The 24,213-nt window shown below is 35.6% G+C and overlaps 1 protein-coding gene across 1 annotated transcript in view; it reads left to right on the top strand.

Annotated features, from left to right (window-relative positions):
• Positions 1 to 24,213, top strand: part of CCDC162P (coiled-coil domain containing 162) — an 85,012-nt gene that overhangs the window by 612 nt on the left and 60,187 nt on the right. The window contains exon 2 of the mRNA XM_049695314.1: positions 350 to 4,068. The gene's annotated coding sequence lies outside the window, so the exon portion shown is untranslated. The remainder of the gene's footprint in view (positions 1 to 349; positions 4,069 to 24,213) is intronic.

The raw sequence follows: 24,213 nt of genomic DNA, 5'->3' as shown, positions 1-24,213 counted from the left end.
GGTGTGAAAGAATAAAAAGATCAACATCTTGGGGAGCTAGGAAAAGCAATTTTTTAAAAGACAGTCCTTATATCCTCCTAGGAAATCCCAAAAAGTGTGTGTAGGAGAAAGAGGGTAATTGTGGACCCTCTGTTGGGGGAGGAGGAAAACTGTGATTCAGTCTCATTGAGAGAAGAGGTGCTGTTAGAAGACCTTTCCATACCTGAAGTGGGGAGATGACTGAAAATCGGCACATTTATACTTGGAATTGTCCTTGAAAGCACCTAATGGCTGAGATAAAAGTTTCTCTCCCTTTGGTTCAAATAGTACATTTGTCCTTCACCCACTTTCACTCCCTCTCCCTTTACAGCACCTTCAGCCCCAGAGATGTCACAGATTGCTTCGTATAAACTCAGTTTCATCACCTTACCTATTTTTCAACTTTGCCTTTTCTCCTCAAGAATGTGAGTGCTCGGTGCTTTGTGTCCACCTAGAGGGGTGGGATAGGGAGGGTGGGAAGGAGACGCAAGAGGGAGGAGATATGGGGATATATGTATGCATATAGCTGATTCACTTTGTTATACAGCAGAAACTAACACACCATTGTAAAGCAATTATACTCCAATACAAATGTTAAAAAAAAACCAAAACCTAAAACTCCAACAGAAGGTGAAACTAATTAACCAGAAATGAATCAAATAGAGAATTTGATAATGAGAAAGCAGTGGTAAAGTTGTTCTAGTTAGCATAAGTTTTGTTTTAATAATAATAATCACCATCATCTAAAATAAAATCTTTGGAAACTGTGGTTGTAGAACAGAGGTTAAAATTGACGTTTCTTCAGGTTATTTCCATCATTATCTCAGAGTTTCATCTTGTTTCACGGTCTTCCTTTTTTTCCTTATTTTCCTAACCATTGTCCTTCCCTTTGAAAGCCATGTGCCGAGATAATCTATCCAAGATCATATTTGCTTAGTTCCTTCAAAGACCCTTTCCTCTCTCTGGTATTAGTCATTCAATTTCCTGATTTTACCCTTAATTTTGATTCATGAACTGCACCTTCTCAGCAATCTTGGCTTCATACTAACTGAATCGTGGCTGTCTTCTATGATACTGTTTTCTACTGAAATCTTGATTCTTTACATAGGGAGACATACATTTTCTAAGTGTTAACTTCTGATTTCCTTCATCTGTTTAAAGAATAATATTAGAACATTGAATAAACTACTTTGAATGCTTGCTTAATATATTCGTCATTTTATATATAAAAACATAAATGATAATTGCTAAGACAGCCTTATACAATTAATTTGAAGTTACTTACACATTTTTTAAAAATCTAACGTTGGATTAAGGTTTTGCATGTGTTCAAGTTTGGAAAGACTTGAACTTAACTCCATTAGATGATGTCTCCTTTTGTGAATCCAATTCCACTATTCTATATACATTCTTCAGGAATTTCCTCTCTTTTTTCTAGAGATCTGTTCATCCAGGTCTCCTCTTCACTGCTTTAAAAAAAAAAAACTGATAAAAAATGGCAGATATGCACACTTGCTGCTGTTGACACTTTGCTCTGTATCTCATTCTAATTTCCTGCCACCAACTCCCAGACTGATCTATATCTTGGCAATTCCCTGTGACAATCTGTTCACAGTACCATCTACTGTTTTAAAGATAAAGTCATTATTGTTACATCCTGAATAACAGTAACAAATGACCTTTACACACCTACTAAAACAAAGACTTGATGATTATTGATACATTTTTCAATCAGGACTAGAGCAAACGACCCTGATGCATGTTATAAAAATAGTAAAATTAGGGCTTCCCTGGTGGCGCAGTGGTTGAGAGTCTGCCTGCCGATGCAGGGGACACGGGTTCCTGCTCCGGTCCGGGAAGATCCCACATGCCGCGGAGCGGCTGGGCCCGTGAGCCATGGCCGCTGAGCCTGCGCGTCCGGAGCCTGTGCTCCGCAACGGGAGAGGCCACAACAGTGAGAGGCCCGCGTACCGCAAAAAAAAAAAAAAAAAAAATAGTAAAATTAATTCAAAGGTTTGAAGATTTTTCCCTTTCCCCTTCTTCCCTTCCTATTCCAGAGATACTTCAGCTTTACTGCTAGACTGGCTGCTTTGTTAATGTCATCAAATAAGGCAAAGAGCAGACATATGCACATTGTTGTTTAACATACCACCTGAATCAGGAATACAGTAGTCCAGAATATTTTGAAACATATTTCAGGGCTTTTTCCAGCCGATCACCTCACCCAAACAATAATCCATTCCTCCCATTTCTGAGTGCCTGGGAGCAGTTGCCTTTTCAGATTTGGAGGGGACTTGGGTAGCATAAGATAAATTAGATTCTTAGTTTTTTATATTTGGCTTCTTTTTCCCTCTTGTCAGTATTCCACTTAAGCTGTTTTGTATTGTGCACCTTTCTTCCCTTCTCACCAAAGGGCTGACCTCAGGAGGCAGAAAAGAGCAGGCTTTGTTGTAGCTAATTAGAGAGGGTAGATACCTGGGACACTGGCTGGCTACCAGCATCACAGTAACTCTTGAAGATCTTTGCATTTAACAAACATTTGCCAAACATTTTATTATGTACAGGGCTCTGTACTAAGTTCACTGTTTTTTTGTTGTTGTAGGTTATTTTTGTTTGTTTTTCGTTTGTTTTTTCTTTCTTGAGAATATGTCTAACAGCTTGAGGTCTTTACATTAGTAAATCATATAACTTTAGTGAATCATAATCATAAATCCTAGAAAACTATGTACTAGGCCAGTTTAAGCCTGATATTTGATATTTAATATGGGAGCTAATTTCTTTGTTTCCTTTCTTACAAGATTATGTATATATATAATATATAAATATATATTTATATATTATATATATATATTTACAGTACACACACACACACACACACACACACACACACACACACACCCTCTATATCTGCTTACAGTGCTCATTCCCAGTGTGTTAACCTTCAGTCTTAATTTACAAAGCAAACATCTCAAATCATCAATAATAAAATGTGCTGGTGTTCAGTAATAATGTATAAATTTCATTTTTTTCTTTTTCTATATAAAAAGAAAATAAAATTCAATTATGCTTAAAAAAAAAAACAAAAAAAGAATGTGAGTGCTGTAGTTTATACTTAGCAAAAAACTCACCAGGACTATTAATGCAGCCCTATCTTTCTGTGCCTTTGTTTTCTATGCACTTAGGACAATGGCCGGATAGATTTATCAGTATTGAAGTCATTACTTTTGGAAATGTATTACTAAAACAAATTACCATAAGAAATTAAATTCATTTAAGGAACACTTGAATATTTCAATTAAGAATTGAGACATTTCTTGCAAAATCAGTGTAGTGTAGTAGAAAAAAACATAGATTTCAGAATTAGGAGACTTGGGTTCATGTTGTGATTCTGCCACTTAGTAGTTTGGGCGATCAAATAACTTTTTGGAGCCTCCATTTCTTACTTGTAAAGGTGGGATTATATTACTACCTACTTCATAGGATTGTTGTGAGATTAAATGAAATAACATGTCAAAGCACCCAGCAGAAGTGTTGGCACTGAATAAAAACTCAATAAATGTTAAATCTGAGTAGCCAAAAAAAAGAAAAAATTGTCGTAGAACCTAAGTTTGCATGGGTTAGAGCCTGAAAGCAAGAGCCAAAAGGTACTCTTCAAAAAAGTGAGAATATTCTAATTTTTTTTTTTTTTCTTTTTCTATGTGCCTGGGAGGAAATTGCTTTGGCTTGTTTCCTGGCTCAGGCTTCTAGTGGGGGGTGGGTAAAGAATATAGTCCTACTGTGGTGCAGAAATACATAATCACACACAGCAACTTGGTTTGGAGTTTGTGTTGTTGGGGTGACATTTATTAGGAAAGACAATAAGGAATGGTCTCTCGTTGCTCGATCACAATTACTGAACTCAAAATGTATCTCTGCTCACAGCCTGCTGCTTGTCTTTGACTCCTCAGGGGGTGGAGCAAATGATTTCCTTCCTGGATGGGGCAGTCTATGGTCAGTGTACAAGAGTTGCTGTAGCAACCCCGCAGCTGTGCTCTGCCTAGCAGAAACTCGGTAGGATATCATAGATTTTGTTCACTTAAGTAAAAACAGGTTTGTTTGTTTTTTATTTAATCAGAAATTGAAAAAAATGAAATTGGAACTTTTTAGCCACGACAGGTCTCAACTTTAATGAAACTGAAACTAGAAAGTTTGAGTGTCTGAAGCAGGAGGTATTGTGACTATTCTAATCTTGGAAATAGGAGCTGGGGTCTTGAATTAACTGTACTTGTGTGGGTCATTGGCAACATAGCCATTTTTATCAGGTTGTAGCTAAAGGTAGGAGGGTTGGAGGGAAATGCTCAGTTTTTAGCAGTATAAGATTAAAGAAGGAGATACTTAATGCAGTGGGCTAACTGGCTAGGATGGTGTGCTTGAAAATTATTTCTGAGTTTTTTGTATAGCCTTCTTACTTTAAAAATAAAATTTTAACTATAAAGTAGTATTCTTAACCCATGATAAAACATCAAAAGTTAAATTAAAATTTGATTTGTGAGACATCAAACTCAGGGGAAAAGGTGGGTTGGTCATGCGCAATGGAAGGAGTGCTCACTGTGGCCAAAAATGCACCAGCTGCCGTTGTTGGTGTAGAGTAAATAGTGAAACTCCTAATGGGGTTTCCTGGAACTCTATTCAGCTGTAACTAAAGCTGTACCTACGGAGAACATTTAATTGTATGTGAAGTTTAGATAAGTATAAGCCGACTCCCATATGTACAACAAGACAAACCTATCTAAGGCATAAGAGCATCTGTGAGATGAAAAAAATTCTTTATGAGTGCCATGGCACCTTTTAGTTAAAGTAAAATGAGGATAAATGAAAATAATTGACTTGTCACTGATGTGAAAATAAATTCACTTCTTGGTAATTAAATAGACCTTGCCAATGCCTCAGCTTTTTTCTTCATACTTATTTTCATGTAACTTTCCTCCTTTAATTCCTTTTCTTTTTTGTATTTTGTTACATAAGGAGAATTAGACATAACAAAATTGCAAATTTAAAGTTTTAAAATATTGTCTAGACCAGAGTTTGTTTTGAGTATAGCTGTAAATGATTTACTTAAAGAATCAGGTGGATTTTTTTCCTGGTGGGTTTTTTGGGAGTGTTCTCCTTATGGGTACAGTGTCATTGCATTCTCATTTGGTGCAAGAGCCTACTAGATGCCATAGGCAATCATTAGAATTATAACAGTACACCCCCACTGAAGAAATGTATTTTTATTATATATGCACGGTCCATTGTATCCTATGTGTTTAACAGTTTTAACAGAAAATATTAGAGAAGCAAATTGATCTCTTGTTACTTTATGCTCTGAGGTGGGTTTTTTTGACAATATAAGACTTGTAAATGACCAGTTCAACAGTCTGTAATGTTGGGAGACTGGATCCAGGTTGGAGGTGGAATGTTGGGCATTATGAATTTTCTGTCAAAGGAAGATAAAAAGTTCTATGAATGGTATAATCAGCTTTCTAGAATAATCTTTTAAAATAAAGATGAAGTTATCCACCATACTTTCTGCACAGATTTTGCTTGTCTAACTTCCCCTCATTCTTCAAGTCTCAACTAATTGCTGCCTCTAAGAAGCTCTCTTTAAGCCTCCTCTTCACACCCCTACCTGCTCCGAATTCTGGCTTAGCTGCCTTTTCTGGATATTTTTCCTATCTTTGCACTTTGCACATTTTCTTGTTATCATTTGTTTGTTTGTCTTCCCATAGACTGAAAGCTCCCTGAGGGCAAGATTCTTTCTTGCTTACCGCTGTAGCCCAGCACCTAGCATAATACCTGCCCTGTGCAAGTAGCCTCTCAATAAATATTTAATAATTACATTTCATGAAAATACATTAACCTTATTATGTGGTCTCATCCGGAGTGGCCATATTGGGTCAGGTACTGCTGTTTCAGGCACCGGTTCAGCTATTCTGCTGTTTCATCTTTTAAGGATATGTGATCATATTTTACATAACCACTTGTTAAGAATACTTCAGTATTTTATTATTTGTTTCTTTGCGGGTACAGACAACAGGCACTCAGAATGATGCTTTCTTTGATATTATGATGCTAAGAGGAAAAGGTTTGAGAACCAAGGTAGTTCTTTACTTGTATATTGGTGTGTTTGACTTGTTCATTCAGCAAGTATTTATTGATCTCTAATAATCAAGGATTTGTTGATCTCAAGATACTTTGCTAGTTGCTATGGGAGATTCAAAGACACATTATACATGGATTCTGTCTTCAAGTTGCTTATAGTCTGATAGGGGAGATAAGACTTATACATAAACATACAAGGAAAAAAAGCAATAGGTGACACAGAGGTATAATGACCAGCACAGAATAGATGCTCTAAAAATATTTGTCTACCAAACCTTTGTTTTCAACCATTGATAGATAAAGTTGGCCTGTTTGTATTTCTTCATTCACTATCTTTATATATATGGCAGAATTGGTCTCGGATTCTTAATTTTCTATAGGCTTGTTGATTGAAGATACCAGTTCACCTAGTAATCTCAAACATGTACTGCCACATAACAAGCATCAAATTCAAAGACATGAGTAGAAAGAATGGGTATGAAACACGGAAGTAAATGGGAAGCGAGTGGAGAATGAGGGGGGCAAAAGTCAAGCAATAATGATTTAGACTGCAACAGAAAAATAATATAGAGACAAGTTATATTCCAGAGGCCAATTATTGACTTGCACAGAATTATGCAAATGATTGCCAGTCACTTTCCTTATGAATTTAAGCCATTCAGTTTCCTCATACTTCATCTTCCTTATCACTTAGGCCAGGTCAATATTTTTCAAACTGTAGCTCATATCCTATTAATGGATTGTGAAATCAGTTTAGTGGGTCACTACCAACATTTTGAAAATACTATAGAATAGCATTGAAACTATCAGAGTGCATCACACATAGAGGAGGTAGTGGTGTTTCATGAAACTTTGTGAGTACTGAATTATAATTTAAAATGTAGTCCTAAATGTTATTTGGAAAAGAAAAAGCCAGCTCTTAATAAATGTTCAAAGGGAATGAATTTGAAAGATGTTGTAGAGGAAAGTGAGATAGCCAGTTTAAAATAGGAATACTCCTGAGGACTTCCCTGGTGGTCCAGTGGGTAAGACTCTGTGCTCCCAATGCAGGGGGCCCAGTTCAATCCCTGGTCCGGGAACTAGATCCCACATGCATACCGCAGCTAAGAGCCCACATGTCGCAACTAAACATGCCACAAGGAAGATCCCGCATGTGGCAACTAAGACCCGGCGCAGCCTAAATAAACAAATATATAAATATAAAATAAAATAAATAAAATAAAACCAGGAATACTCTGAAATCCCCTGCTATGGCTTGTGGCAGACTACTGTTTAGCCCAGAAATACCATTTCAAATTTGTTTTGTATGTTCTACAGATAGAAGTCCCATTTTAAATGTAACGGTATTTACATTTGCTGGTCTATAGAATACTCTTTTCAAAACACTAGCCAACCTACATTAGAGGAGTGTTGTTTTTCTAATGTAGATACAAATAAATATATTCAACATGAATTCCTTAACAAATGGCCCTGTTACTCCTCACCCATTGTTTCTATCTAGACAGTGCCTCTGTGTGGAATCTAACCAAGCTTGGGTCTTATGGATAGGAAAGAAATTTTTTCTGTATGGTGCTTGAGACAACTTTAAAATGCATAAAGAAATGAGATTTGTGGGAGAAAAACTGTGTGCATGTCTTGAATCTGAAATGAGCAAAAATTTATCCCTTGACAAACCCTATTTGTCTGAGCATCAACAGTCAACAACACTAAAAAAAATTTAAAACCTGATGTACCACCCACATGACACTCTTTAAAAACATGTCACTTTACTGAGCTGATAAAATATTTTTAAATGAGTGAATGGGAGTACATAAATATCTTACCTGAAAAATACCTTCATTAAATGAACTAACTACCAACTGAGAGGCTGTATTTCTGTGACTTTTGATATCCTTTTCAACATATTTCTTCATGGCCGTATCAGCTCTGGGCTATGGTCAGAACATAGGAAGAAGTGCCATAAGGAAGTGAACATTAGAATGATGTTCATTATAATAGGATTCTAGTCACTTGTGAAAGTTTATTCACCACTACAAATTATTAAAGGTGCTTAAATCATTAAATAGATTTTAGTCTTTATGAAAAGAGGATTGTAATGTGAGCCAGACCTTCTAGTTGTAGTTAAAATAATATACTTTTGACCTAATTTTGTTTGATCTGATTAAGTAAATTTTAGGATAAGTTCTGAAAAACCTTGGAAGATATTCTTTGGTTAGTTTCCTTAAAGTTAAGTGTACAGGGCTTCCCTGGTGGCGCAGTGGTTGAGAGTCCGCCTGCCAATGCTGGGGACACGGGTTCGTGCCCTGGTCCGGGAAGGTCCCACATGCCACAGGGCGGCTGGGCCTGTGAGCCATGGCCGCTGAGCCTGCGCGTCCAGAGCCTGTGCTCCGCAACGGGAGAGGCCACAACAGTGAGAGGCCCGCGTACCACACACACACAAAAAAGTTAAGTGTACATTGACTTGTAGGGTATTTCTCAGAAAAATCTATTACTGAACTAGTACAGAATGTGAATCATTTCTTGCCTGAAATATAAGATTGCTGTTTACAGGGCACTTGTCCAGAATCTTCTTGCTGAATTGGAAAGTATTTCACTTTCCATCACTGTAGGTTCTTTTAACTTCACAAATGTGTTATTCAAAACGTAAACCCTATTGGTACACAGGAAACCCATTTAAAATTAAATTTTAAAACACTCTTGAGAATTCTATGGAACATTTTTGGTTTATAATTTATAATTTCTAGCAAAAGAAAAAGTACCTTTAATACTTTAAAAATATATTTTCAGAGATAGCTAAACCCCAAATATGTAATACATGTGAAAGAATAGCACTATTAATATCTTAAATATTGAATGTTGGAGCATAAAATTAAAAAATTACCTTCATTTTCCCCAAAATAAGCTAAGCCACAAATTTAAAGCTGGGAAATTCAGTACCAGAATTAAAAGAAATTATTTCTAGGTTAAGAAGTTCTTTGTTTTACTTTAATCTCAAAAGGAACTGGTCTTTTAAAAACTTATTCTATGATTTTATGTATATAACTCTTTGGCTTGATAAACTTGGAAGAATTTATATCATTATTACATACTATGCTTCTGTCTTGTGGTGTGATTTAAATATTGGGCACCTAAGCTAAATTTTCAGAGAGGGTCCTTTTCGCTTTGTTGTTTTACCGTATAGCTCTCAAGTAGAGTGAGGGCTGTGCCTTTGGTATTTAGGTAGAATGTTTTCCTGTGATTTCTAATTCTCAGAGCCACTTCTGAGCATTTCTACGGATATTCCGCAGAAAGTGAAGTTTGATTCTCTTAATCAGTCTACTAAAGTACTATTGATACAAATTACCACTGACTGAAATAAAACATAAACCACTCAGAGACTAAAGCGTTCAGAAAAGAAAAGGAGTTTATATGCAAACAAGATTTGTAAGGGAGTCCAAGCTATAGAAGGATAGCTTTCACAAATTAAAGATATGACAGGTATTTAAAAGAAAAAAATAACTTACAAAAATACCAAGGTCACCAAGTTTACAGTTACTCTCTTCAAGGTGGAAAACAGCAGTTTTCTCACATAATTGTCATATCCAAAAAAGTCATCACATATCTTCAGACATCAGCATTGCCAAAATCAGGGATACTGTTGTTTTTATCAGAGAATAACTTACAGGAAAGACTCAAGGTTTCATTTACTGGGGAAACAAAAACCAGGCCGATTGACTGTTTTTGATGATATTACTTTATCTCAGGGTTGCAAAGTGTGTTTTCAGGGGTCCCCAAGGTCACCCTTGGGTTCAGTGACTCACTAAAGAATACATAGAACTCAGAAAAGCTATTATACTCTCGGTTATGGCTTATTACAGCAAAAAGATACAAATTTAAATCAGCAACTCAAAAATGGATATAAGACAAAGTCCAGGAAACACCAGGCATGAGCTACTACTTGTCCTCTTCCAGTGAAGTCATTCAGACAGCACTTAATTCTAGCAACGATGTGTGGTATGCTTGGAGTATGGCCAACCAAGGAAGCTCCTCTGAGCTTTGTTGTCCAGGTTTTTAAATTGTGGGCTGGTCACATAGCATGGCTGACTGCACATGTGACTGACCTTCAGTCTCCATCCCCTCTAGAGGTTAAGCTGATACTAAATGGCTGAAAGCCCCCACCATAAATCACATTGTTAGCATAGATTATCTGGCAGGGCATAAGACTCCCAGGTAAACTAAAAACGTTTTTGTAAGGCAGAATATTCCAAGGGCTTAGAGGTTATCTCCCAGGAATTGAGCAAGTGTGAAATCTTTTCAGAATGTGAAAGGTTTACACAGCCTAGACAGACTATGTTAATCCTTTACTACACAGTGTTGTTTTATTTCGTTTTCTGATTTTGGAATGTGATGTGCATTGCTTACTCTGGTTAAGGTGTCAATTTTGCCTTCAAATTTCCTCCTAAGGCATGGCTTTGACAACATAAATTTGTTTAGTGTTTTTCTGATTCAATATCATTACTTTGATGTTTTGTTTTTATTATGTAAATTGATGAAAGGTCACACATATACAAAAACCTTGTAATTTGGTTAATAAAACTAGAGTCACATGATACTAAAATTTAGGAGTTAACTTTGTCTGAAGGCTTTGTAAAGTTCATATGATTGTCATTACTTTTATATGTAAAATATTGCTCTTATCAGCTCATATACCAAGACCAGAAACCAAGAACCATCCAGTTCACCTCAAGCAAGTTGCTTGGACCTTGTTTAATAATGAGATTTGAGACATGGCCATGGTTACAAAAGCAATTTTTAAGTAACTGCCTTGCAGAAAGGAGAATATTTTTATGGAACCTATGTAAAATAGCGTCATGGCCATGAAAAGTAAGGAACTAAGTAAAGGTATTTTGTGTAATTTTAACCAATTTTATTATTTTGGAATAGTTTTTTGCGTCATTTTCTCCAGAATCATAATTTTTATGTTTCTCTAATAGTGTATTACTTATAAGCTATACTGAGAATTTTCATAGAATTTTTTTTTCTGAATTCCAAAGGCTCTCTTGGAACATGATGCCATTTAAAGAGTGTTTCATTCCAGTTTATACAAGTGTGGCCAATAGAGAGTTTGAAATAAAGAAGAAAGGAATTTTTCTTATATGTCCATTAGATATAGAACATTAGTCATAATTAACTAATTTACTCCTGGGTAAATAATTCTTGTTTTTCTGATTTTAGGTGAAGCAATCTATTTCACAAAGTTATCTGCTTCTGGATTTAAAGAATCCTAGAAATCCTGACTCTGTCTTTGGTAGTCTGACAGGTATTTGTTTGTCATGCTGACATCAGCTTATATTGAAAAGTCTGCTTCCATGAGTCTACTCCCTGTAGAGTCAACAGTTATGAGTATGATAAAAGTCTTTACTGAGGCTTTCACTATTTTCGTGTTTCTGCCAGAAGACTCAATTTCTGGTCTGTGTAGCTCATAATAGGGACTTAAGACTAGGCAAATGTAAGGAAAAAGCAGAAACTATCTATGGATGACAAGACTCAGTGGCTCATGTTAATTTGTAATAGCCAACAATGATAGAATAGTGAAGAGTGAAATCCCTTTTTTCTGAAATAACACATAATCACTTTCTGAGGATTTAGTTAATAATTACCTTGAGAGAAAAACTATATTATGGACAGAGTAGGCATTAAGTAGTCTCCATGTTCTTTTAATTTATCCCATAAAACATCTTGGGATTATCAACTGGAAACAAAATATTTCTTTTAAAAAATTAATTTTTAAAAATAGGTTTTGTGCCAATTTTTGTAGATGGACATGACTATTTTTCTGTCCAACCTGAAAGTTACACAATTACTAAAGTATCTTTATTTTATATTAATGCATTTTACTTAAAGGCAATTAAGTTAAACTCCTCTTACTGATTTGCAAGTTCTTTTCATATTGAGGACTTGATAAGCAGGATGACTTTTACAGAAGTTTTGAGCTAATAAATAATCTGGAGTATATCGAACATATCATTTTTAACACTCCTTTTATAGGATAAATGAGCAAACCTTTGTGGCTGTCTGGCAGCTGTTTAGGAAACCCCAAAGACAACTTTGGTATAAAAGACATAGTAAAGAGTTGTTTACTCTGAATTTGGGGACTGAATTTGGGAAATGCAATATCAAAAAATGTTATCAGAGGAGAAAAGATATGAGTAAGCGATTAAATAAAGTTTACAGGCAATATTTAAAATAAACTAAGCATCAAGTAATGATACTTATTAGGGAACTTTTTCAAAGATGAGGAACTTTTTTTTTTTCCCTTGAACCATTTTTATTGACAAAAGTAAACAAACATAGAAGTTAATAAAAATCAGATCTTCTTGAGATAAACTTCACTTAGATATCTTATAAACACTCAATTCAACATCATATTATATTAATTAATATCCTCTGTAAATCAACTCTTACTTCTGACTTTTGTCTCTCTATTCTTGATAACATTATCTCAGTCATTCACTTTCATTTGTATCATTTTTTTTAATTAGATTCCACATATGACTGATAGCATATTTGTCTTTCTCTGTCAGACTTCACTAAGTATGACAATCTCTAGGTCCATCCACGTTGCTGCAAATGGCATTATTTCAGTCTTTTTAATGGCTGAGTAATATTTCATTGTATATATGTACCACATCGTTTTTTTTTTTTACATCTTTATTGGAGTATAATTGCTTTACAATGGTGTGTTAGTTTCTGCTTTATAACAAAGTGAATCAGTTATACATATACATATGTTTCCATATCTCTTCCCTCTTGCATCTCCCTCCTTCCCACCCTCCCTATCCCATGCCTCTATGTGGTCACAGAGCACCTTGTGCTATACGGCTGCTTCCCACTAGCTAGCTATTTTATGTTTGGTAGTCTATATATGTCCATGCCACTCTCTCACTTTGTCACAGCTTACCCTTCCCCCTCCCCATATCCTCAAGTCCATTCTCTAGTAGGTCTGTATCTTTATTCCCGTCTTACCCCTAGGTTCTTCATGACATTTTTTTTTCTTAGATTCCATATATATGTGTTAGCATACGGTATTTGTCTTTCTCTTTCTGACTTACTTCACTCTGTATGACAGACTCTATGTCCATCCACCTCACTACAAATAACTCAATTTCGTTTCTTTTTATGGCTGAGTAATATTCCATTGTATATATGTGCCACATCTTCTTTATCCATTCATCCAATGATGGACACTTAGGTTGCTTCCATCTCCTGGCTATTGTAAGTAGAGCTGCAATGAACATTTTGGTACATGACTCTTTTTTTTTTTTTTTTTTTGCGGTACGCGGGCCTCTCACTGTTTTAGCCTCTCCCATTGCGGAGCACAGGCTCTGGACACACAGGCTTAGCAGCCATGGCTCACGGGCCTAGCCGCTCCGGGCATGTGGGATCTTCCTGGACCGGGGCACGAGCCTGTGTCCTCTGCATCGGCAGGCGGACTCTCAACCACTGCACCACCAGGGAAGCCCTACATGACTCTTTTTGAATTATGGTTTTCTCAGGGTATATGCCCAGTAGTGGGATTGCTGGGTCATATGGTAGTTCTATTTGTAGTTTTTTAAGGAACCTCTATACTGTTCTCCAGAGGAACTTTTGTTTAAACAAACAGTTGAAAGGTATGGCAAAAGCACAAAATGTTAGGCTCTCAAGAGTATTTTGGTAATACAAGAAACCTCTGCTATTTGGGCACTAAATACTTTTTAACTGCTTTTTGTTCCAAGTAGACATATACTCAAAGATTAATTTGTCAATTTAACAGAAAAGAAAATCCAAATTCTAGTTCTACTCTTTTGGATGCCCTCCATATTTTATAGAGTAGGATTCACAAGTCTTTCCTTCATCTTATAAATAAATTCATTTATATCTAGCTAACATTCTGGCACAACCAGACAATTTTACTTTAAGACAAAGTCATTTTCCTTTTCCCATGATATTTACCATGGGAAATAAAAATTCATCATTTTGCATATACACCTCTTTACAGACACATAAATATTCCTTTACATTTCTTAAAAAGGAATATACCAACATATCTCAGTTTCTCATATATATCTTTTCAACCTATTAATTAATGGTCACTTACAGTGTATAAAAGCAAAGCCAGGGGTATGTTAAAACTATGTTTGTTGACCCAGTATTTATTTCATTCTCCACAAATGACTTGCTTAGATATTGTAATTTGTATCCAAGGATTATTAATTAAATGATTAACTCAATTTAATATTAGTTTAGGAATTAGAGGGAATTCCTTGGCAGTCCAGTGGTTAGGACTCAGCCATTTCACTGCCAAGTGTTCGGGTTTGAACCCTGGTTGGGGAACTAAGACCCCACAAGCTGAGAGGTGCAGCCAAAAAAAAAAAAAAAATTAGAAAAATTTCTATAAAGTTTATAATTAATTAGGTTTTTTGGGGTTTGTGGAAACAAACCCAAGCCTTTCATGAGTTATACTAGTATGCTAACATTTTAATTTACATTGTGATAAGATCAGGAAAGAGACGTATAGTTGTTTTAAGACAGCATTATTAAGCTAGTTGAATTTGTTCAAGGATTCACCTTGATTAGAAATACAAATTTTTGAACTTTGTATTTTCTATTTTTTATACTTAATTTTTAAGAGCTCTTAAAATTAAGTTTAAAAGTAATAAAGTTTATTAATATTTCTCTCTCCTCTGTCAATTTACATTGCATTACTTATTTTGTCAACCTGTAAACAAGGCAGTTGATTTAACTCATAGCTAAAAGGTTTTTTTTCCTTCTGCGTATAGGCTTCATTAAGAGAAATATTTTTTTAAGAATCAACAGACTTAAAGCAATGAAAGTTGGATGTTTTCTTCCCTTTCTAAAAATTCTTGAGTTCTCTATTTTAAATTTATAAAAGTGTTCCGTAGTCTCTGTAAGCCAATCAAAAAAGGAATGCAATTAAATTTAAGAGACTTATAATCTAATTTTTCTTTAGAGCAGGATTTCTCAACCTTGGCACTATTGACATTTTAAGGAGATAATTTATTGTTTGGGAGGGCTCTCCTGTGCGTTGCAGGATAGTTAGCATCCCTGACCTCTATCCACTAGACGTCAATAGCACCCCCATACACAAACACAATTGTGACACCCAATAATGTATCCAGATATGGCCAAATGTCCCCAGAGCAGAAAAGGATCAAAATGACTCCCAGTTGAGGACCACCGCTCCAGAAATAGGCAAAGGTGCTCAGAAAATATATGCCCTCACTTAACAGATAAACATATTAATCTTATGGGAAAGCTATGAAAAGAGCTCTGGAGAGTTTATAGCTGGACTTCTCTCTCTTTGTGTGTATGCTATTTTTGTAGTACTGTTCAATCAGATCATGGGTTGAGCTGGGGGCACAACTTTAAGTTTATTAGCACCCTGTTTTTGGACACCAAGCTGTTTCTCACATCTTTACTTGACTCACTTGTGTATTTATGCTTTCTTATTTTCTTTTGAGAGGAGAGAGGGTAAAAGTTATACACCCAGAGCTTTTTAGATTTCTTGCAGTGGTCATGAATTTCTAGGCAAGCCAGTAGCAATCACTCTTATTCAATCACATTGTGATAAGATCAGGAAAGAGACATATAGTTGTTTTAAAACAGCATTATTAATATATAAATTCAGGCTCATTTGTAGAATGGTTATACAAACCAAACAAAACCTTTAAAGTCTCTCTCTACCCTTTGCTCTAAAACAATGTGAAAATAATTTCTAATTTTGTCCATTGTGTATATTCTCTTTGATGGTAAATCTGGTATTGGAATTAGATATCCCTATATAGTGAGTACAACTTTTCTGACCTATTAATCTCAAATAGCATGCTGAGGAAGAGAGAAATTTAGCTTCAGAGAGAAAATTATAATTGTAAACAGACTATTGTTAAAAGCTGTGCCTTCCTTTTGCAAAGAGGAAAAGAGTCTTTTTAAAAAATACACAAAAAGAACCAACAATCTTAGTTTTATAACATTAGCCACAGATGGATCAAATGTAATCAAAGTACAAAAAATTTATTGGCTGATGGTAGCAGCTCCAGATCTCCAGTGGCTGCTCTCCATTCCTGTGGGCACAAAAATATTTTTTTCTTAATTAATTTGAACTCAGAGTGTCACACACATGAAAAACAGCACAGAGGATATCATCAATGGTTAGGCAACAATAAAATAAATCAGTAAAGTAGGGAATGATATGAACAACTTCCCAACTTACTACTGAAACTAGTTATCAGATTGACTAAATCAATGTCTCAAGACCCAGAAGCAAAGGGAAGATGTATCTCAGATGACAAAAGATAACAAAATCCTCAAGACAAATATAAAGTACAATCAGATATTCTGTCATAAAGACCTCATAAAGATCAGACAGTAAGAACATTAAAATCTATATTATCAACATTGCTGCCACCAAATGAGAAATTAGTGGTTGTGTACAAATCAGAACCAGCATGAAAAAAGACTTAACCAGGAAACAACCAAACAAACATAAAGAGTCAGAAAAAGAAATAGAATCAACTAGATTAAAATCCTGTTGCCGAAAAGAACAAAGCTGAAGGCATAACCCTTCCAGACTTCAGGCAATACTACAAAGCTACAACGTGGTATTGGCACAAAAACAGACATATAGATCAATGGAACAGAATAGAGAGCCCAGAAATAAACCCACACACTTACGGTCAATTAATCTTCAACAAAGGAGGCAAGAATATACAATGGAGAAAGAGTCTCTTCAAATGGTGTTGGGAGAGCTGGATAGCCGTATATAAGTCAATGAAGTTAGAATAGTCCCACACACGTTACACAAAAATAAACTCAGAATGGCTTAAAGACTTAGGTATAAGACATGACATTATAAAATTCCTGGAAGAGAATATAGGCAAAACATTCTCTGACATAAATTGTACCAATGTTTTTTTTTTCCCTAAATTTTTCAAAAAATTTATTTTATATTTTTGGCTGTGTTGGGTCTTTGTTGCTGCGCGCGGGCTTTCTCTAGTTGCAGCGAGGCTGGGCTACTGTTCATTGAGGTAAACAGGCTTCTCATTGCAGTGCCTTCTCTCGTTGCGGAGCACAGGCTCTAGGCACGCAGGCTTCAGTAGTAATGGCACGCGGGTTCAGTAATTGTGGCTTGCGGCCTCTAGAGCGCAGGTTCAATAGTTGTGGCGCATGGGCTGTGTTGCTCCACAGCATGTGTGATTTTCCCGGACTAGGGCTCAAACCCATGTCCCCTGCGCCACCAGGGAAGCCCTCTTTTTATTTATTTTATTTATTTTTGCTGTGTTGGGTTTTAGTTGTGGCACACAGGATTTTTTGCGGCACGCGGGCTTCTCTCTAGTTGTGGCATGCAGGTTTTCTCTCTCTAGTTGTGGTGCGTGGGCTCCAGCACACGTGGGCTCTCTAGTTGAGGCGCATGAGCTCAGTAGTTGTGGTGTGCGGGATGTGGGATCTTAGTTCCCTGACCAAGGATTGAACCCGCATCCTTGCATTATAAGGCAGATTCTTTACCACTGGACCACCACAGGAGTCCCTGGACCAATGTTTCCTTAGATCAGTCTCCCAAGCAAAAGAAATAAAAGCAAAAATAAGCAAATGGGACGTAATCAAACTGATAAGCTTTTACACATCAAAGGAAACCATAAATAAAACGAAAAGACCACCTGTGGACTGGAAGAAAATATTTGCAAATGAAGCGACTGACATGGGTTCAATTTCCAAAATAAACAAATGGTTCATACAAGTCAATATAAAAAAAAAAGCAACCCAATCAAAAAAGGGGTAGAAGACCTAAAGAGACATTTCTGCAAAGAAATACAGATGGCCAACAGGCACACGAAAAGATGCTCACCTCACTGATTACTAGAGAAATCCAAATCAAAACTGCAGTGAAGTATCACCTCACACCAGTCAGAGTGGCCATCATCAAAAAGTCTGTAAATAATGAATGCTGGATAGGGTATGGAAAATAGGGAACCCTCCTACACTGCTGGTGGGAATGTAAATTGGGGCAGCCACTATGGAGAACTGTATGGAGGATTCTTAAAAAACTAAAAATAGAGTTACCGTATGTTCCAGCAATCCTACTTCTGGGCATATATCCAGAAAAGATGAAAACTCTAATTCAAAAAGATACATGCACCCCAATGTTCATAGCAGCATTATTTATAATAGCCAAGACAAGGAAGCAACCTAAGCGTCCATTGACAGAGGAATGCATAAAGAAGTTGTGGTATATATATACAATATTACTCAGCCATAAAAAAGAATGAAATAATGCCATTTGCAGCAACATGGATGAACCTAGGAATTATCATACTAAGTGAAGTAAGACAGAGAAGGACAAATACGATATCACTTATATATGGAATCTAAAATATGACACAAATTAACCTATTTACTAAACAGAAAGAAACAGACATAGAAAGCAAACTTACAGTTACTAAAGGGGAAGGGGGGAGGATAAATTAGGAGTATAAGATTAACAGATACACATTACCATATATAAAATAGATAAACAACAAAGATTTACTGTATAGCAAAGGGAACTAATATATTCAATATCTTGCAATAACCTATAATGGAAAAGAATTGAAAATATATATATGTATATGTGTAACTGAATCACTGTGCTGTACACCTGAAAGTAACACAATATAGTAAATCAACTATACTTCAATTAAAAACAACAACAACGAAAACTATTGCCACAGGAGATTCACCCTAAGACTAGAAAAAGATACACCTCAAAAAGCTCTTGAGTTGCTCCTCAGGGACAATGCAGTTTACTTGGCTCTGGCTGGTGAATACACCTCTGGTAGATAAATACATAAAATCTTGGTGGAATCTCTAGAATTGTCAAAGGAATAGTCAGACACAAAGCATTTAGAAAAGTTTACTTCCAAGAAAAGTTTGCAAGAAACTCCAAGTTTTTAAAAGAATTGGTTCATCAAATTAAAAAATACGGGGGAAACCCCACAAAATTACAAATATTACCAAGTTTGTAGTTATGCAGTCCATGGTAGAAAAGACAGAAATTTTCTCACACAGTTGTCGTAGCCACAGAGGTTATCACAGATCTTCAACTATCAATATTGCAAAAACTTGGTGATAAAGTTGCTTTTATTAGGCAGTCAGTACTTATAAACAAAACCTAAGGATTCTTTTGTTTTGGGAAAGTGAACCAGGCACAGGGACCCTGTTTTTGTTTGCTTATTTTATTTCTTTCAGGGTACAAGTTGTTTTATTTTCTTATTATGATGTACACACTTACTGATAATGGCAGCAAAGCATTGTATCAGTTTTGCTTCCATACATGCTTCCTTTAGTCCTTGGTAGTTACAAATCCTTCCATGAACAAATACTGAGGTAGTTTATTATCACTTAAGGTAAAAGACATAACAGTACAGAGGGGAAAGTCAAAGTTTGAGGGAAGATGCTTTGGATATGAGGGATATTTTTTCTTTTTTCTTGAAAGAAATTGTCATATCTTTGTGGACAAAATAATGGAAACTTAGAATGTATAGGGTTAATATACAAATGACTAAGACAAATCATAAGAATTTGATTTTGCCTGACAAAAAATCCAGGAGAAGGAGTATAACAAAATTAAATTTGCCAGGGTATTCCAGTGAGAAGGTAAATTGTATGCAAAAGCTGACCTTGTCATACCTCAAAGAAAAATGCATGCAGAATTATATACTTCAAGAATTTATATAATACTAAGAGGATTGAGGTCCATTTAATCCATATCCGTTAGATGACCTCTTCCAAACAGCCAGGCACCTTGGTTTTTCCCAGAGATCTATTAGAGCAGTTTTTCTCAAAATGCAGATTATGATCCATTAGTGGATCCTAACATTGATTACTAGTGGGTTGTGACTAAAAGTTTGTTTTTAATGAAATAGAATAGAAAATATGAGAATACATTTAGGTAGTACTCTCAAGTTAGTATTGAGACCTCTACTTCAGGTAAGATTTAGTAGAAAAGCCATGCTCCCACTAAAACAATAAATTACAAAGTCATATGTTTAAAGTCATTGGAAAGTTATAGACACAATGAAGACTAGAAGAATTAAAATTCCAGAAAGGGAAGAACCCTCCTAGGTCACTTGACAATCCCTGGCTATTTTATTCCTTAGAACATTTACCAATTCTGGTCACAGTGACTCTGTTTTTGGCATGGGGACTCCACTGGGACAAAGAAAAGCCAGGGGAGTTTTTGAAGGCCATGAATGCAGGCATGACAGATTTGAATTTAAATTCTGAAAAATACCACTGGATATTTGCTGAATGCTAGAGTATAAAATAAACTGGAGAACTGGCCAAGAAAGGCAGAATAAGATCTGCAGTCTCATGGTGAAGAGATAAATTCCTGCTAGCAAAAGGGACTGCATCAAACAGTCCCTCAAGTTTTGGCCAGATATTGAACTTGATGGGATGGGAGGCTAAGCTCAAAACTTTTGAAGGACAGAATTTCAGGGATGAGAAGAAAGGGAAAAGCCCAGCTGTCAGTCAAAAGTCTCAGAAGGCCATACCCAGGAAGGAAGCTGGATTGCAAAGTCATAATGAAATCTGTCCACAGTGCTTAGGAGACAAACTCCCACCAGAGACAGGAAGTCAGCAAGAAACACTTGATGAGTTTTCCTCTCAAGACATTTGCCAGATTTTAAAGCTACATGAGGCGAGAGGCTAATGAGCTAAATTAAAACCTCCAAAGGGCAGACTGAATCTCCCATAGTGTTTACGGGCTGAAAGGAAAGAGACCTTCCAAGCTATTGATCAAAAGTCCAGGTGAGCCACACCTGAGGAAAAATGACAAACAAGAGGTAGACTGAGTCTAACTAAAACCAGAATCCATCCCCAATCTAGTTCAGTTCCTGATGGGATTAAGGTGATCAGCCCTTCAAATTATGCAACTAACAGAGGAAAGGGAGAACCGTTATGAGGGAAAATAACATCATTACAAGTCCCATTTGTTCATTTTATACCCCAAATATGGCATGTAATAGATTATAAGGCTTGAAAAGAGGCAGGAAAATGTGAGTGATAAGAGAAAAAGCAGATAATAAAAGCAAACCCATAGATGATCCAGATATTGGAACTAGTAGGCTGGGACTTTAAAATAATTGTATAGGGCTTCCCTGGTGGCGCAGTGGTTGAGAGTCTGCCTGCCAATGCAGGGGACGCAGGTTCATGTCCCAGTCTGGGAAGATCCCACATGCCGTGGAGAGGCTGGGCCTGTGAGCCATGGCTGCTGAACCTGCACGTCCGGAGCCTGTGCTCCGCAACGGGAGAGGCCACAATAGTGAGAGGCCCGCGTACCGCAAAAAAAAAAAGAAAAAAAAAAATTGTATATATGTGTGTGTGTGTGTGTGTGTGTGTGTGTGCACGCGCGCGCAAGGGAGCAAAGGAAAAGATGGACAAAATGGATAAAATGATGGATAATTTTGACAGAATTGGAATCTATAAAAATAATTAAATATACATTACAGATTTTAAAAATACAACAGCTAAAATTGAGAATTCATTGTGCAGTTTTAGCAATAGCTTAGACTGAGCAAAAAGAGTTAGTGAGCTTGAGGACAGATAAGTTGATAGTACCCAAAACTGAAGCACAGAGACAAAAAGAATGCAAAGAATAAAACTTAGTATAAGAGACATGTGGAATACAGTGAAGCAGTCAAATATATATTTAATTAGAGTCATAGAAGGACAAGAATTAGAGAATGGGGCAGAAGCAATATATGCAGAGATAATAGTCAAGAAATTTCGAAAATTGATGATAGACATCATTCCAAACATTAAAGAAGCTCAGTGAACCTCAATACACAACAAGGATATATACAAAGGAAACCATAATTAAGTATATCATAGTTGAACTGCTGACAAAGATAAAATCTTAAAAGCAGCAAGAGAAAACAAGGCACTTTACTTTTTCAAAAAGCAACAGTAGGGCAGATGACTATTTTACTGAAATTATGGAAGCCAAGAGATATTTAAAGTACTAAAAGAAAAAAAAAACTCTCAATTTTATGTCCAATTAAAATATCTTTAGAGATCATAGTAGAAATATAGATTTATTCAGACAAATGAGAGCTGAGAGAATCCATCAGGAGCAGACCCACACTATGAAAAATATGAAAGGAAGTTCTTCAGGCTAAAGGAAAATGAACTCAAATGGAAGCACAGATCTTCAGGAAAGAAGAGCAGCAGGAAAGATAAATATATGGGTAAAAAAATTTTAATTGACTTTCAAAGTAGCAAAAGTAAAAATATTATGAAGTTTATGTGTAGACGTATAATAAACAGTTGCATGAATTGTAGGAAGGAGTTATGTGGACTTAAACCATTGTAAGATTTTTATTTGGATAGTAAAAGACTGTAAAAAAAATTGCTAGCTTTAGAGTGGAAGACACCATGAAAACAAAAACTACTAGCTTAAGGTAGGCTGTAATAAGTCAAGAATATATTGGAATCTAGAGGAGTAACTATCAAAGTGTGGCCTTTTGATTTAGCAGCATAAGCATCATCTGGGAATTTGTTAGAAGTGAAAATTTCCAGGTTTCCCCCAGACCTACTAAATCAGAAACTTTGGAGGTGAGGCCCAGAAATCTATGTTTGAAGAAGTCCTTTAGGTGATTCTGATGCACACTAAAATTTGAGAACTATAGGTAACTACCAAAAGAAAACGGGTATAATTAAAAACCTAATAGAAGAGGCAAAACAGAATAATAAAAATACTTGATTAATCCAGAGTAATGAAGGAAGGGAAGAATAAAGGAACAAAAAATAGGTAGGACAAATAGAAAAATAAATAAAATGAATAAAATACATAGTAAAATACATAGTAAGATTGTGCACTTAAACCCATCTGTAACAGTAATCACATTAAATGTAAATGAACTCAGTGCTCCAATTAAAAGACAAAGATTTTCAGACTGAAGAGACAAAATGACACAGATAATTTTAAAGGATTAAAAAGATACACCATGTAAATACTAACCCCCAAAACAAAAACAAAACAAAACAAAAAAACCTTCTGTGACTATATTACTAATTTGTAAGTTTGACTTGAAGAAATATGACTAGAGATGAAGAGGGACATGTCATAATGATGTTTCAATTCAATGAAAAAAAATTTACAGTCCTATTTGTATACAGCCATAATATAGCTTCAAATATATAAAACTATAATGTCAGAACTAAATGAAGAAATAGAAAAATCCATAATTATGATCAAAGATTTTAATATACCTGTCTCAATTTCTCATAAAAATCATACCAATAAATCAGATATAAAAGATTAAGAAGAAATGTGATCTAATTAACCTAATCGAACACTATTCCCAACAATAGTAAATATATATTCTTTTCAAGAGTATTTGGAACATTTACCAAAACAGATCATATGTTGGGCCATAAAGCAAGTTTAAAATATTTTTAAAAATTGAAGTCATGCAGGGTACGTTCTCAGAACACAGTGCAATCACACTAGAAATTAATAACAGAAATATAGAACCACCTCTAAACAACTTATAGGTCAAAGAAGAAATCACAATGGAAACTAGAAAGCATTTAAATGATAAATAATGAAAACACAACATCCAAAACGGTAATGCAGCTAAAATAATGCTTAGAAGGAAGTTTATAGCTTTAAATGCATATCTTAGAAGACAGGTAAAAAATTAATGATCTAAACTTCCATCTCAAGTGCTAGAAAAAGAAGAGCAAATTAAATTTAAGATAGTAAGATAAATGGTATAATAAATGACTCTTAATAAATAATAAATATGTAAATAATAAATGATAAATCAATAGGTATAGCTCAATTTGTATAATAAATTATATAAATAAATATCAATAATAGATGAATAATAAATGAGCAAAAATCAATGAAAGAGAAGGCAGACATAGAGTAGACACAATAAAACTAAATATGGGGGGCTTCCCTGATGGCGCACTGGTTGAGAGTCCGCCTGCAAATGCAGGGGACACGGGTTCTTCCCCCGGTCTGGGAGGATCCCACATGCTGTGGAGCAA

Source organism: Orcinus orca, chromosome 12 (genome assembly GCF_937001465.1).
Source record: "Orcinus orca chromosome 12, mOrcOrc1.1, whole genome shotgun sequence".
Lineage (NCBI taxonomy): Eukaryota > Metazoa > Chordata > Mammalia > Artiodactyla > Delphinidae > Orcinus > Orcinus orca.
Note: the sequence above shows the minus strand (reverse complement) of the source record. Positions and strands in the feature narration are given on the sequence as shown.